This window comes from Nycticebus coucang, chromosome 16 (assembly GCF_027406575.1).
Source record: "Nycticebus coucang isolate mNycCou1 chromosome 16, mNycCou1.pri, whole genome shotgun sequence".
Classification (NCBI taxonomy): domain Eukaryota; kingdom Metazoa; phylum Chordata; class Mammalia; order Primates; family Lorisidae; genus Nycticebus; species Nycticebus coucang.
In genome coordinates this window covers 95,983,419-95,995,428 of record NC_069795.1, presented here as the reverse complement: position 1 = coordinate 95,995,428, position 12,010 = coordinate 95,983,419, and positions in this window count along the sequence as shown.

Below are 12,010 nucleotides of genomic sequence, written 5' to 3'. Positions count from 1 at the left end.
TGGCGGGCTCACCCAGCCCCGGCCAAATTGCAACAACAAAAAATAGCTGAGCATTGTGGCAGGTGCCTGTAGTCCCAGCTACTCAGGCTAAGGCAAGAGAATTGCCTAAGCCCAGGAGTTGGAGGTTGCTGTGAGCTGTGTGACTCCATGGCACTCTACCAAGGGTGATAAAGTGAGACTCTGTCTCTACCAAAAAAAAAAAAAAAAAAAATCCTTCCCTGGACAGGCGTGGTGGCTAAAACCTGTAATCCTACAACTCTGGGATGCCAAGATGGAACATTCTTTTAGATTAGGAGTTCAAAATCATCCTGAGCAAGAGTGAGAGCCTGTATCTCCTTAGGTCATTATGAAAATTTTGAGATACACAAAAATCAGGAAATATATGATCTTCACAGGCAGAAACAAATGAAACCCTCCCAGTGATACTGATAAGCCTGAGCATTTCAAAATTTGTACAGATGAATCTGAAAGAAGGCTGTCAATTGTGTTTCTTGGAAGTAAAATTATGGACCTTACCACAATCTTCCTTAAAACTTTCTTAGTGACCTATATACTAAAAGTGGAAAAATAAGCCAAGTACCAGGGTGGGGGTGGGGTGGGGGGGAGTACCTGTAGTCCCAGCTATTTGGGAGGCTAAGGCAAAGAGGATTGCTTGATCCAAGAGTTGAGGTTGCTGTGAGCCAGGGCACTCAACCCCAGACTCTGCATCAAAAAAGTGGGGGTGGAGGGATGCAATTAAATATACTTTATTCTAGAGTTGTGCAAATTTTTTGATTTAAAGTATTCATAAATACAAGAATTATATTATCTGGAAACTAAATTAGAGTTGATAGTGTCCCATGGGACATATCTCCTATGCCCCTGTTCCTGTTTTCCTTTGTGGCTACCCACTTCCTCAAAGGAGACATGAAATCAGGGTCTTCTGTTCATTCCTATTCAGGAAGCTTCAAACAGTTTTATAGTGTACCCTGAAGTACCTGTTGTTAAGACCTCTGACCTCTGCTTAACACATTCTGAGAGCTGGAAATTGTTGAAGTACTTTAGTGCCTGGGACCCAGAGACTGACCATTTGAACAGGAACAGGGGCATAGGAAAGATGTCCCCTGGGCTCTGCCAATTCTTTTTGTGATCACTGTGATCTCAGCTGCCCTTTCTGTATTTGATGCAGTGAACATGGTACTCCTTGGTCCCTGCTGTTGTCTACCAGGAACCCCCAACGGGAAGAGAACAGTTGGCAGGAACATCTTCCAGGAGTGGTGGGGATGTGAAAGGGTGATTAGAATGCAGTGAGTGGACTGGGCAAATGCCCAGTCTGCAGATAGAGTGTCTAATTTAAGAGCTTTAGCTCTTTCTCTCTCCTGATCTGGTAACAATTACATGAAAATTATTTGTTCCTTTCCTTGTGAAATAATACTAATGCGTACACTTATAACCTGGAGAGGACTATGCTGATGAAATGAAGCAAGCTTCATAGGCAGAGCACTGAGCCTGGCATTTAGGACACCTTCATGAATGATCCATGATGTTACAGTTACTGTCATTTTCACCTTCATTCTAATTCTCCTCCTCATCATCATTTTAGAGTGCTTAGGAAAGTTAAGAGGGACGTATTTTCTGCCATGGGGGGTGAGATGTTTGGGGACAGTGGAATCAGACAAGCAAAGTTTTGAATGAGATTTTTGAGCCCCTGACCACAACTAAGACCATGAACTTCACAGTCCTCTGGACTGAAATTGTGCACACTAATGTCCTCCCACCTGTATACCCCACCTGTCTTGGTATTCTTAGGATGAGGGAACAAGCCCTCCAACAGCCACTGAGTATTTGCTGAGCTGCACTTCCCCTCTGCTGGGGCATGGCCATGGAGAGCAGATCTACTATCCCTCTCTCCATAGTGCATGAAGGCTCAGACATGAGCCTCCTGATGCAGATGACCCTGGAAGGAGGAGACTCAGGTGACTGAGATGACTGAACCATGGGCTGAGAGCTGCGGGCACAGGCTAGTTATCTACTACTGTGTGGCCTGGGGGGCTCCACAGAGCTCCTCATTAGCCAAATTGGTCCATGTGACCCCAGTCTCTGAGGACTTCCTCCTGTTAAGGCAGAAAGAAGAAGAGAAAATGAATGACCAGAGTACCTTTTGGGATCTTTCTTTACTCAGTAGGAAGCTTGTGCATATTTTGCACTTCTTTTTTATATCCAGTTTTACCATTATAAAATATAATACTTGAGGAGGTCGAGCATGATGGCTGATGGGAAGGATGTTTAGTAGAGCTGTCCTGGAGCAGTTGGGGAGAGGAAGAGGGCCAAATCATATCTGGCATGGTGAATCTGCATTAAGTTGTGGGTTGGGGTGCGCAGTGAGGCAGTGGACTGCTAGATTCAATTTGCAAGCCAGAGCTGCAGAGACCTGGCATACTAGGGCATACTAAAGGCAAGTTTCTGAGAATATGCCCTGGCTGTGGCAGTGGCTGAGGCAGCAATGGTGGCCAGCCCCCACCACCCCCACCCCTGTGAAGGTACCAGAAGAAGGTTATCACAGTTTTCATTTCTTGGGGGAAGCAAAGCATTGAGTGGAAAGATTGGAGGAGTGGGCACTCCTGAGTGGTATTTGGTGGCCAGATTGGAGTGCTGTCTGGAGTGGATCTGCTCTGGTTCAGCTGTGGGTGAGACATAACATGACTGAGAAGGTTCCTGTGGACAGGGGGTTTGCCATGGCCTTAAAGGTCACCAGAAGGTCGTGAGGGCAGGCCTCTTGCTGGGGGCCTAAGGCATGGAGGTCTGAGTCCCACCTGCTGGAAGCAGACCTCCACTTGTGACAGGCCCAGGGACTCCCACACTCCATGGGAAATGTTGTTGGGGGAAACTGTGAGATCTGCCTCTGAAGAATTTTGGAGAGTTGTGAGAGCCCAGATCGGCAGGATTTGAGTACTGAGCAGGTAATTGGGCTATCATCATGAACAATTAAGCTGGGGAACAGGTATAAGCCTGGGAATCAGAGAGAGGTTAACAGTTGTGTTGTACATCCCCTTAAATTCACAGCGCCACCTATACCGCAACATAAATATATTCCTCTAAAGTCGAATCCCTACGTCATATATGTATATATATAAATATTTTTGTTGTTTTTTCTTTCTTTTAATTGTCGTTGTTAATTTTTTCCCTTTTCTTTCCTTCATTTATTAGTTGCTGAGATATTTATTATACATATATTATATATTATTTGCAGATACAATAGGCTTTAAACCAACAAAAGTAAGGAAGGGTATTTGTTAAGGGTAATACTCAATATGATGAGATTTCAATTATTAATATCTATGCGCCCAACCAGAATGAACCTCAGTTTATAAGAAAAACTCTAACAGACGTGAGCAACTTGATTTCCTCCAGCTCCATAATAGTCGGAGATTTCAACACTCCTTTGGCAGTGCTGGATCAATCCTCCAATAAGAAGCTGAGCAAAGAAATTTTAGATTTAAACCTAACCATCCAACATTTGGATTTAGCAGACATCTACAGAACATTTCATCCCAACAAAACTGAATACACATACTTCTCATCAGCCCACGGAACATACTCCAAAATTGATCACATCCTAGGTCACAAGTCTAACATGAGTAAATTTAAAGGAATAGAAATTATTCCTTGCATCTTCTTGGACCACCATGGAATAAAAGTTGAGCTCAGTAACAAAAGGAATCTGTATACTCATACAAAAACATGAAAGTTAAATAACCTTGTGCTGAATGATAGCTGGGTCAGAGATGAGATTAAGAAGGAAATTGCCAAATTTTTGGAACAAAATGACAATGAAGACATGAATTATAAGAACCTCTGGATTACTGCAAAGGGAGTCCTAAGAGGGAAATTTATAGCACTGCAAGCCTTCCTCAAGAAAACGGAAAGAGAGGAAGTTAACAACTTAATGGGACATCTCAAGCAACTGGAAAAGGAAGAACATTCCAACCCCAAACCAAGTAGAAGAAAAGAAATAACCAAAATTAGAGCAGAATTAAATGAAATTGAAAACAAAAGAATTATACAACAGATCAATAAATCAAAAAGTTGGTTTTTTGAAAAGGTCAATAAAATAGATAAACCTTTGGCTAACCTAACCAGGAAAAAAAGAGTAAAATCTCTAATCTCATCAATCAGAAATGACAAAGATGAAATAACAACAGACTCCTCAGAAATTCAAAAAATCCTTAATGAATATTACAAGAAACTTTATTCTCAGAAATATGAAAATCTGAAGGAAATTGAATGATACTTGGAAGCATGTCACCTTCCAAGACTTAGCTAGAATCAAGTGGAAATGTTGAACAGGCCAATATCAAGTTCTGAAATAGCATCAACCATACAAAATCTCCCTAAAAAGAAAAGCCCGGGACCAGATGGCTTCACATCAGAATTCTACCAAACCTTTAAAGAGGAACTAGTACCTATATTACTCAACCTGTTCCAAAATGTAGAAAAAGAAGGAAGACTACCCAACATGTTCTATGAAGCAAACATCACCCTGATCCCCAAACCAGGAATAGACCCAACAAGAAAAGAAAATTATAGACCAATATCACTAATTAGTATACATGCAAAAACATTCAACAAGATCCTAACAAACAGAATCCAGCAGTACATCAAACAAATTATACATAATGACCAAGTTGGTTTTATCCCAGGGTCTCAAGGCTGGTTCAATATACGTAAATCTATAAATATAATTCAGCATATAAACAAATTAAAAAACAAAGACCATATGATTCTCTCAATTGATGCAAACAAAGCTTTTGATAATATACAGCATGCCTTCATGATCAGAACACTTAAGAAAATTGGTATAGAAGGGACACTTCTTAAACTGATAGAGGCCATCTACAGCAAACCCATAGCCAATATCATATTGAATGTAGTTAAATTGGAATCATTTCCACTCAGATCAGGAACCAGGCAAGGCTGCCCATTGTCTCCACTGATCATTAACATTGTAATGGAAGTTTTAGCCATCTCAATTAGAGAAGAAAAGGCAATCAAGGGTATCCATATAGGGTCAGAAGAGATCAAACTTTTGCTCTTCGCAGATGATATGATTGTATATCTGGAAAACACCAGGGATTCGACTATAAAACTCTTAGAAGTGATCAAGGAATACAGAAGCGTCTCAGGTTACAAAATTAACATTCATAAATCGGTAGCCTTTATATATACCAACAAGAGTCAAGCTGAAAAAAAAGGTTAAGGACTCTATTCCATTCACAGTAGTGCCAAAGAAGATGAAATATTTGGGAGTTTCTCTAACAAAGGAGGTGAAAGATCTCTATAAAGAAAACTATGAAACTCTAAGAAAAGAAAAAGCAGAAAATGTTAACAAATGGAAAAACATACCATGCTCATGGCTGGGAAGAATCAACATTGTTAAAATGTCCATACTACCCAAAGCAATATACAATTTTAATGCAATCCCTATTAAAGCTCCACTGTCATACTTTAAAGATCTTGAAAAAATAATACTTTGTTTTATATGGAATCAGAAAAAACCTCGAATAGCCAAGACATTATTCAGAAATAAAAACAATGCAGGAGGAATCACGCTACCAGACCTGAGACTATACTATAAATTGATAGTGATCAAAACAGCATGGTACTGGCACAAAAACCGAGAGGTAGATGTCTGGAACAGAATAGAGAACCAAGAGATGAATTCAACTACTTACCATTATTTGATTTTTGACAAGCCAAGTAAAAACATAAAAAGATTTCCTATTTAACAAATGGTGCTGGGTGAACTGGCTGGCAACCTGTAGAAGACTGAAACTGGACCCACACTTTTCACCATTAACTAAGACTCTCACTGAATTAAAGATTTAAACTTAAGACATGAAACTATAAAAATACTAGAAGACAGCGCAGGGAAAACCCTTGAAGAAATCGGTCTTGGCAAGTATTTTATGAGGCGGACCCCCCAGGCAATTGAAGCAGCTTCAAAAATACACTACTGGGATCTGATCAAACTAAAAAGCTTCTGCCCAGCCAAGAACACGGTAAGTAAAGCAAGCAAACAGCCCTCAGAATGGGAGAAGATATTTGCAGTTTATATCTCTGACAAAGGTTTAATAACCAGAATCCACAAAGAACTCAAATGTATAAGCAAGAAAAGAACAAGTGATCCCATCGTAGGCTGGGCAAGGGACTTGAAGAGAAACTTCTCTGAAGAAGACAGGTGCACGGCCTACAGACATATGAAAAAATGCTCATCATATTTAATCATCAGAGAAATGCAAATCAAAACTACTTTGAGATATCATCTAACTCCATATCACAAAATCCCAAGACCAGAGATGTTGGCATGGATGTGGAGAAAAGGGAACACTTCTACACTGCTGGTGGGAATGCAAATTAATACATTCCTTTTGGAAAGATGTTTGGAGAACACTTAGAGATCTAAAAGTAGATCTGCCATTCAATCCTATAATTCTTCTACTAGGCATATACCCAGAAGACCAAAAATCACATTATAACAAAGATATTTGTACCAGAGTGTTTATTGCAGCCCAATTCATAATTGCTAAGTCATGGAAAAAGCCCAAGTGCCCATCAATCCACGAATGGATTAATAAATTGTGGTACATGTGGTACATGGAATATTATGCAGCCTTAAAGAAAGATGGAGACTTTGCCTCTTTCATGTTTACATGGATGGAGCTGGAACATACTCTTCTTGGTAAAGTATCTCAAGAATGGAAGAAAAAGTATCCAATGTACTCAGCCCTACTATGAAACTAGTTTATGGCTTTCACATGAAAGCTATAACCCAGTTATAACCTAAGAATAGGGGGAAGGGGGAAAGGGATGGGAGGGAGGGGGGAGGTGAGTGGAGGGAGGGTGATTGGTGGGATTACACCTGCAGTGCATCTTACAAGGTTATATGTGAAACTTAGTAAACGTAGAATGTAAATGTCTTAACACAATAACTAAGAAAATGCCAGGAAGGCTATGTTAAACAGTGTGATGAAAATGTGTCAAACAGTCTATAAAACCAGTGTATGGTGCCCTATGATCACATTAATGTACACAGCTATGATTTATTAATAAAAAAATAAATAATAAATAAATGCAAGGAAGGCTATGTTAACCAGTGTGATGAAAATGTGTCATACGGTCTATAAAACCAGTGTATGATGCCCCATGATCGCATTAATATACACAGCTATGATTTAATAATAAAAAATAAATAAATACAAAGAAAAAATCTCTACTAACTTCAATTGGAAATGATAAAAGGAAAATAACAACAGATGCCACAGAGATCATCTTTGAATACTACAAGGAACTCTATGCTCAGAAATTTGACAATGTGGAGGAAATAGATCAATACTTGGAATGACGCCCTCTCCTTAGACTTAGCCAGGAAGAAATAGATCTCTTGAACAGACCAATTTCAAGTACTAAGCTAAAAAAACTATAAAAAAAAATCCCCCTACCAAAAAAATGTCCTCATCCAGATAGCTTCACACCAGAATTCTATAAACCTTCAAAGAAGAGCTTATACCTATACTACAGAATCTATTCCAAAAATTGAGGAGGAAGGAATCGTCCTAAACATGTTCTATGAAGCAAACATCACCCTGATACTGAAACCAGCAAAAGACCCAAATAAAAAGGACAGCTTCACACCAATTTCACTATTGAGTATAGATGCGAAAATTCTTAATAAAATCCTAGCCAATAGATTACAGCTTCCCATTAAATATGTCATACATCATGATCAAGTAGGTTTCAACCCAGGGATACAAGGCTGTTTTAATATACACAAGTCCATAAACACAATACACCATATAAACAGACACAAAAACAAAGATCATATGATCCTCTCAAATGCAGAAAAAGCATTTGATAAAATTCAGCATCCTTTTCTAATTAGAACGCTGAAGAACGTAGGCATAGGGGGCACATTCCTTAAACTGATTGAAGCCATCTACGACAAACCCACAGCTAATATTATACTCAATGGAGTAAAACCAAAAACTTTTTCACTTAGAACTAGAAGTAGACAAGGTTGTCCTCTATCAATACCACTATTCAAAATAGTGCTGGAAGTTCTAGCCAATTCAGTCAGGCAAGAGAAGGAAATAAAGGGCATCCAAATGGGGGCAGAGGAGGTCAAACTCTCCCTCTTTGCTGATGATATGATATTATACTTAGAGAACCCCAAAGAGTCAACCACAAGACTCCTGGAAGTGATCAAAAATACAGTAATATCTCAGGAAATAAAATCGGTACCCTTTGTTTATGCCAATAACAGCCAAAATGAGAAGGTAATCAAGGGCACAGTTGCCTTCTCAGTAGCTTCAAAGAAAATGAAATACCTAGGAATATACCTCACAAAAGAGGTGAAGAACCTCTATAAAGAAAACTATGAACCCCTAAGAAAAGAAATAACAGAAGATATTAACAAATGGAAGAACCTACCATGCTCATGGATGGGAAGAAGCAACATTGTTAAAATGTCTGTACTTCCTAAAGCAATCTATAGATTTAATGCCATCCCTATTAAAATACCAACATCATGCTTTCAAGACTTGGAAACAATAATTCTTTTTTTTTAATGGAACCAGGAAATACCCTATCTAGCTAAGGCAATTCTAAGTAATAAAAACAAAGCTGGGGGAATGAGCCTACCATACATTAGGCTATACTACAAGGCCATAATGATCAAAACAGCATGGTATTGGCACAAAAATAGAGACATAGATATCCAGGCAATGAAACTAACATTTTACAGCCACCTAATCTTTGATAGACCAAACAAGAACATACACTGGGGGAAAGAATCCCTATTCAGTAAATGGTGCTGAGAGAACTGGATAACTACATGTAAAAGACTGAAACTGGACCTGCACCTTTCTCCACTCAAAAAATTTGATTCAAGATGGATAATCTAAGGCATGAAGCAATAAAAATCCATCCTCAAAGAAAGAGTGGGGAAAACACTTGAAGCTCTCAGCCTGGGGTAAGACTTTATGAGGAAGACTTCTATGGCAATTGCAACAACAAAAATAAAATAAACAAATGGGACTAACTGAAAAGCATCTGTACAGATAAGGAGACAACAACCAAAGCAAATAGACAATCTACATAATGGGAAAGGATATTTGCATATTTTGAATCAGACAAAAATTTGTAAACTTGTTAACTGGTATCTACAGAGAATTCAAATTAATCAGTGTAGAAAGAGCCAACAATCCCTTATGTCACTGGGCAAAAGAGATGAATAGAACCTTCTCTAAAGAAGACAGATGAACGGCTAACAAACATATGCAAAAATGCTTACCGCCCCCAATTATTGAAGAAATGCAAATCAAAACTACCCTTAGATATCATCTAACTCCAGTAAGAATGGCCCACATCACAAAAATCTCAAAACTGCAGATACTGGCATGGATGTGGAAAGGAGGGAACACTTTTATACTACTAGTGTGACTGCAAAGTAATGCAACCTTTTTGGAAAGATGTAGGGAGAGCCCTCAAACAACTCAAACTACACTGCCCATTTGATCCTGCAATCCCATTATTACTGGGCAATCTACCCCAAAGGAAAAAAAATCCTTTTACCCTAAGGACACTTGAGCTAGACTATTTATTGCAGCTCAATTCACCATTGCCAAAGTGTAGCAACAGCCTAAATGCCCACCAACCCAAGAATGGATTAACAAGCAGTGGTATATGTATACCATGGAATACTATTCAGCCACTAAAAAAGATGGAGACTTTACATATTTTGTATTAACCTAGATGGAAGTGTAACGTGTTATTCTTTTTTTTTTTTTTTTTTTTTTTGGCCGGGGCTGGGTTTGAACCCGCCACCTCCAGCATATGGGACCAGCACCCTACTCCTTGAGCCACAGGTGCCGCCCACGTGTTATTCTTAATAAAGCATCGGAGAAGCAAGAATCCTATGTACTCAATTCTGATATGAGGACAATTAATGACCTAGTACACAGTGAGGGGTGGGGATGGAGAGGGTAAAGAGAGGGAAGGGGTGGGAGTCATGGTGTGTGGTACACCTTTTGGGGGCAAGACACAATTAGAAGAGTGTCTTTATTTAACAAATGCAATCAATGTAACATGGTTTTTTCCTACCCTCAATGAATACCTAACAATAATAAAAACTTAAAAAAAAAAGTAAATCAAAATTTTCACTGTAGCTTCAACTCTGCAATTCTTGGGTATTTGAACAAACCCTATTAGTTAACTCTCATAGTAAAACAGAGGGGTCTCAACATTATTTTTACTAGTATCTTGAGTTCCATACTCAAATGACAACATTAAATGTTAAAAACGAGATAGATGTAAGTACACTGTCAGGTGTCAATTCTGAAATGGCAAACAGAGTCGGTCTATAGACAACAGACATTTGTGGCTTATGGCAACAGATCATAGATGAGCAGACATCGAGAGTCTTATTTGACTTAGATAACCAAAACCCTCAAGATCAACTTAGGAGAGGTCTGATATCAGCTGCCACCATTAAAAATTCATTCATGGGGCAGTGCCTGTGGCTCAAGGGGTAGGGCGCCAGCCCATATGCTGGAGGTGACGAGTTCAAACCCCACCCTGGCCAAAAACTGCCAAAAAAAAAATTCATTCATGAACCTTTCTTCTCTCAGTTTCTAGACACAAGCCTGTTCTCTGATTTGAACAGCCTAGAGTTGGAAAGGGAGGCTTAGCTCACTTTAGGAAGTCAACTATGTGGTCTGCAAATGGTAACATTCCTCCAAGGCATTACTTGCTAGCAAATTGATTACATCAGACATCCTTGAGTGGGCAGCAATTCATCTTTACTGACATGAATATTTATATACCTATGTTTGCCTTCCTTGCTTGAAATGCCTTGGTAAACACACTCATCCAAAGACTTACATTAAGGCTGGGCATCGTTGTTTATGCCTGTAATTGTAACATGAAGTGGGAGGATTGCTTGAGCTCAGGAATTCAAGACCAGTCTGAGCAAGAGCAAGACCCTGGTCTCTAGTAAAACTGGAAAAATTATCTGGATGTTGTGGCAGGTGTCTTTAGCTTCAGCTACTCAAGAGGCTGAATCAAGAGGATTGCTTGAGCTTAGGAGTTTGAGATTGCTGTGAGATAGACTGATGCCATAGCATACTAGTCTGGGCAATAGAGTGATACTCTGCCTCAGAAAAAGATAAAAATACCAACCAAACAGCAACAAAAAAAATCACAAAGACTCACATATGATTTGATTCCTTGTCAGAGCACCCCCATGTAGTATTTTCTTTATACCAAAGTATTTGTTTTATGATGGAGGAGATGTGATAAATGAATATTTATCAAGAGATACAGTCCTCCTAATATATTCTGCAGCATCTGAAGCTGCTCAGCATCAAATACCCAAACTGTGGCAAATCTTTAATTCAGTTCTTACTCTGAACTGAACCATCTTAAGCCATCTTAAGCCAGTGCTAACTCTTCACGTGGGTGAAGTGTCCACTTTCAGCCAGGATTTGTTACTGTTTAGACTCCTGTGTTAAGGCCTCTCTGTATTCACTTGAAAAATGAGACAACCAGACCAAATAACTTAGTGTGATGAGATCTCAAATTCTGGGCCAGGTGGCTCATCTATTTCTAGTAACACATTTTCAAAGTTTATTCTAGAAATGTAACAGATAAATATATGGAGAAAGGGCTGACCTCACTAATAAACAAAGTATTTATCTATCAGTCTATTTCCTGTTTGACATACAGAATGATCTGATAAATTCTGAGATATAAATTTGAGCTCTATAAAGGCAAGAATTCTTTTCTCACTACTGTATCCCAGGTAGCTAGAACTGCATGGTACACTATAGATATCCTACAAATATTGTCAAGTGATCAATGAGAAAAGTTTTTAAAAATATTGTCAAGGCTGGGTGTGGTGGCTCACACCTGTAATGCTAACAGTTTGGAAGACTGAGGAAGGAGGTTTGCTTGAGACCAGGAGTTCAAGACCAGC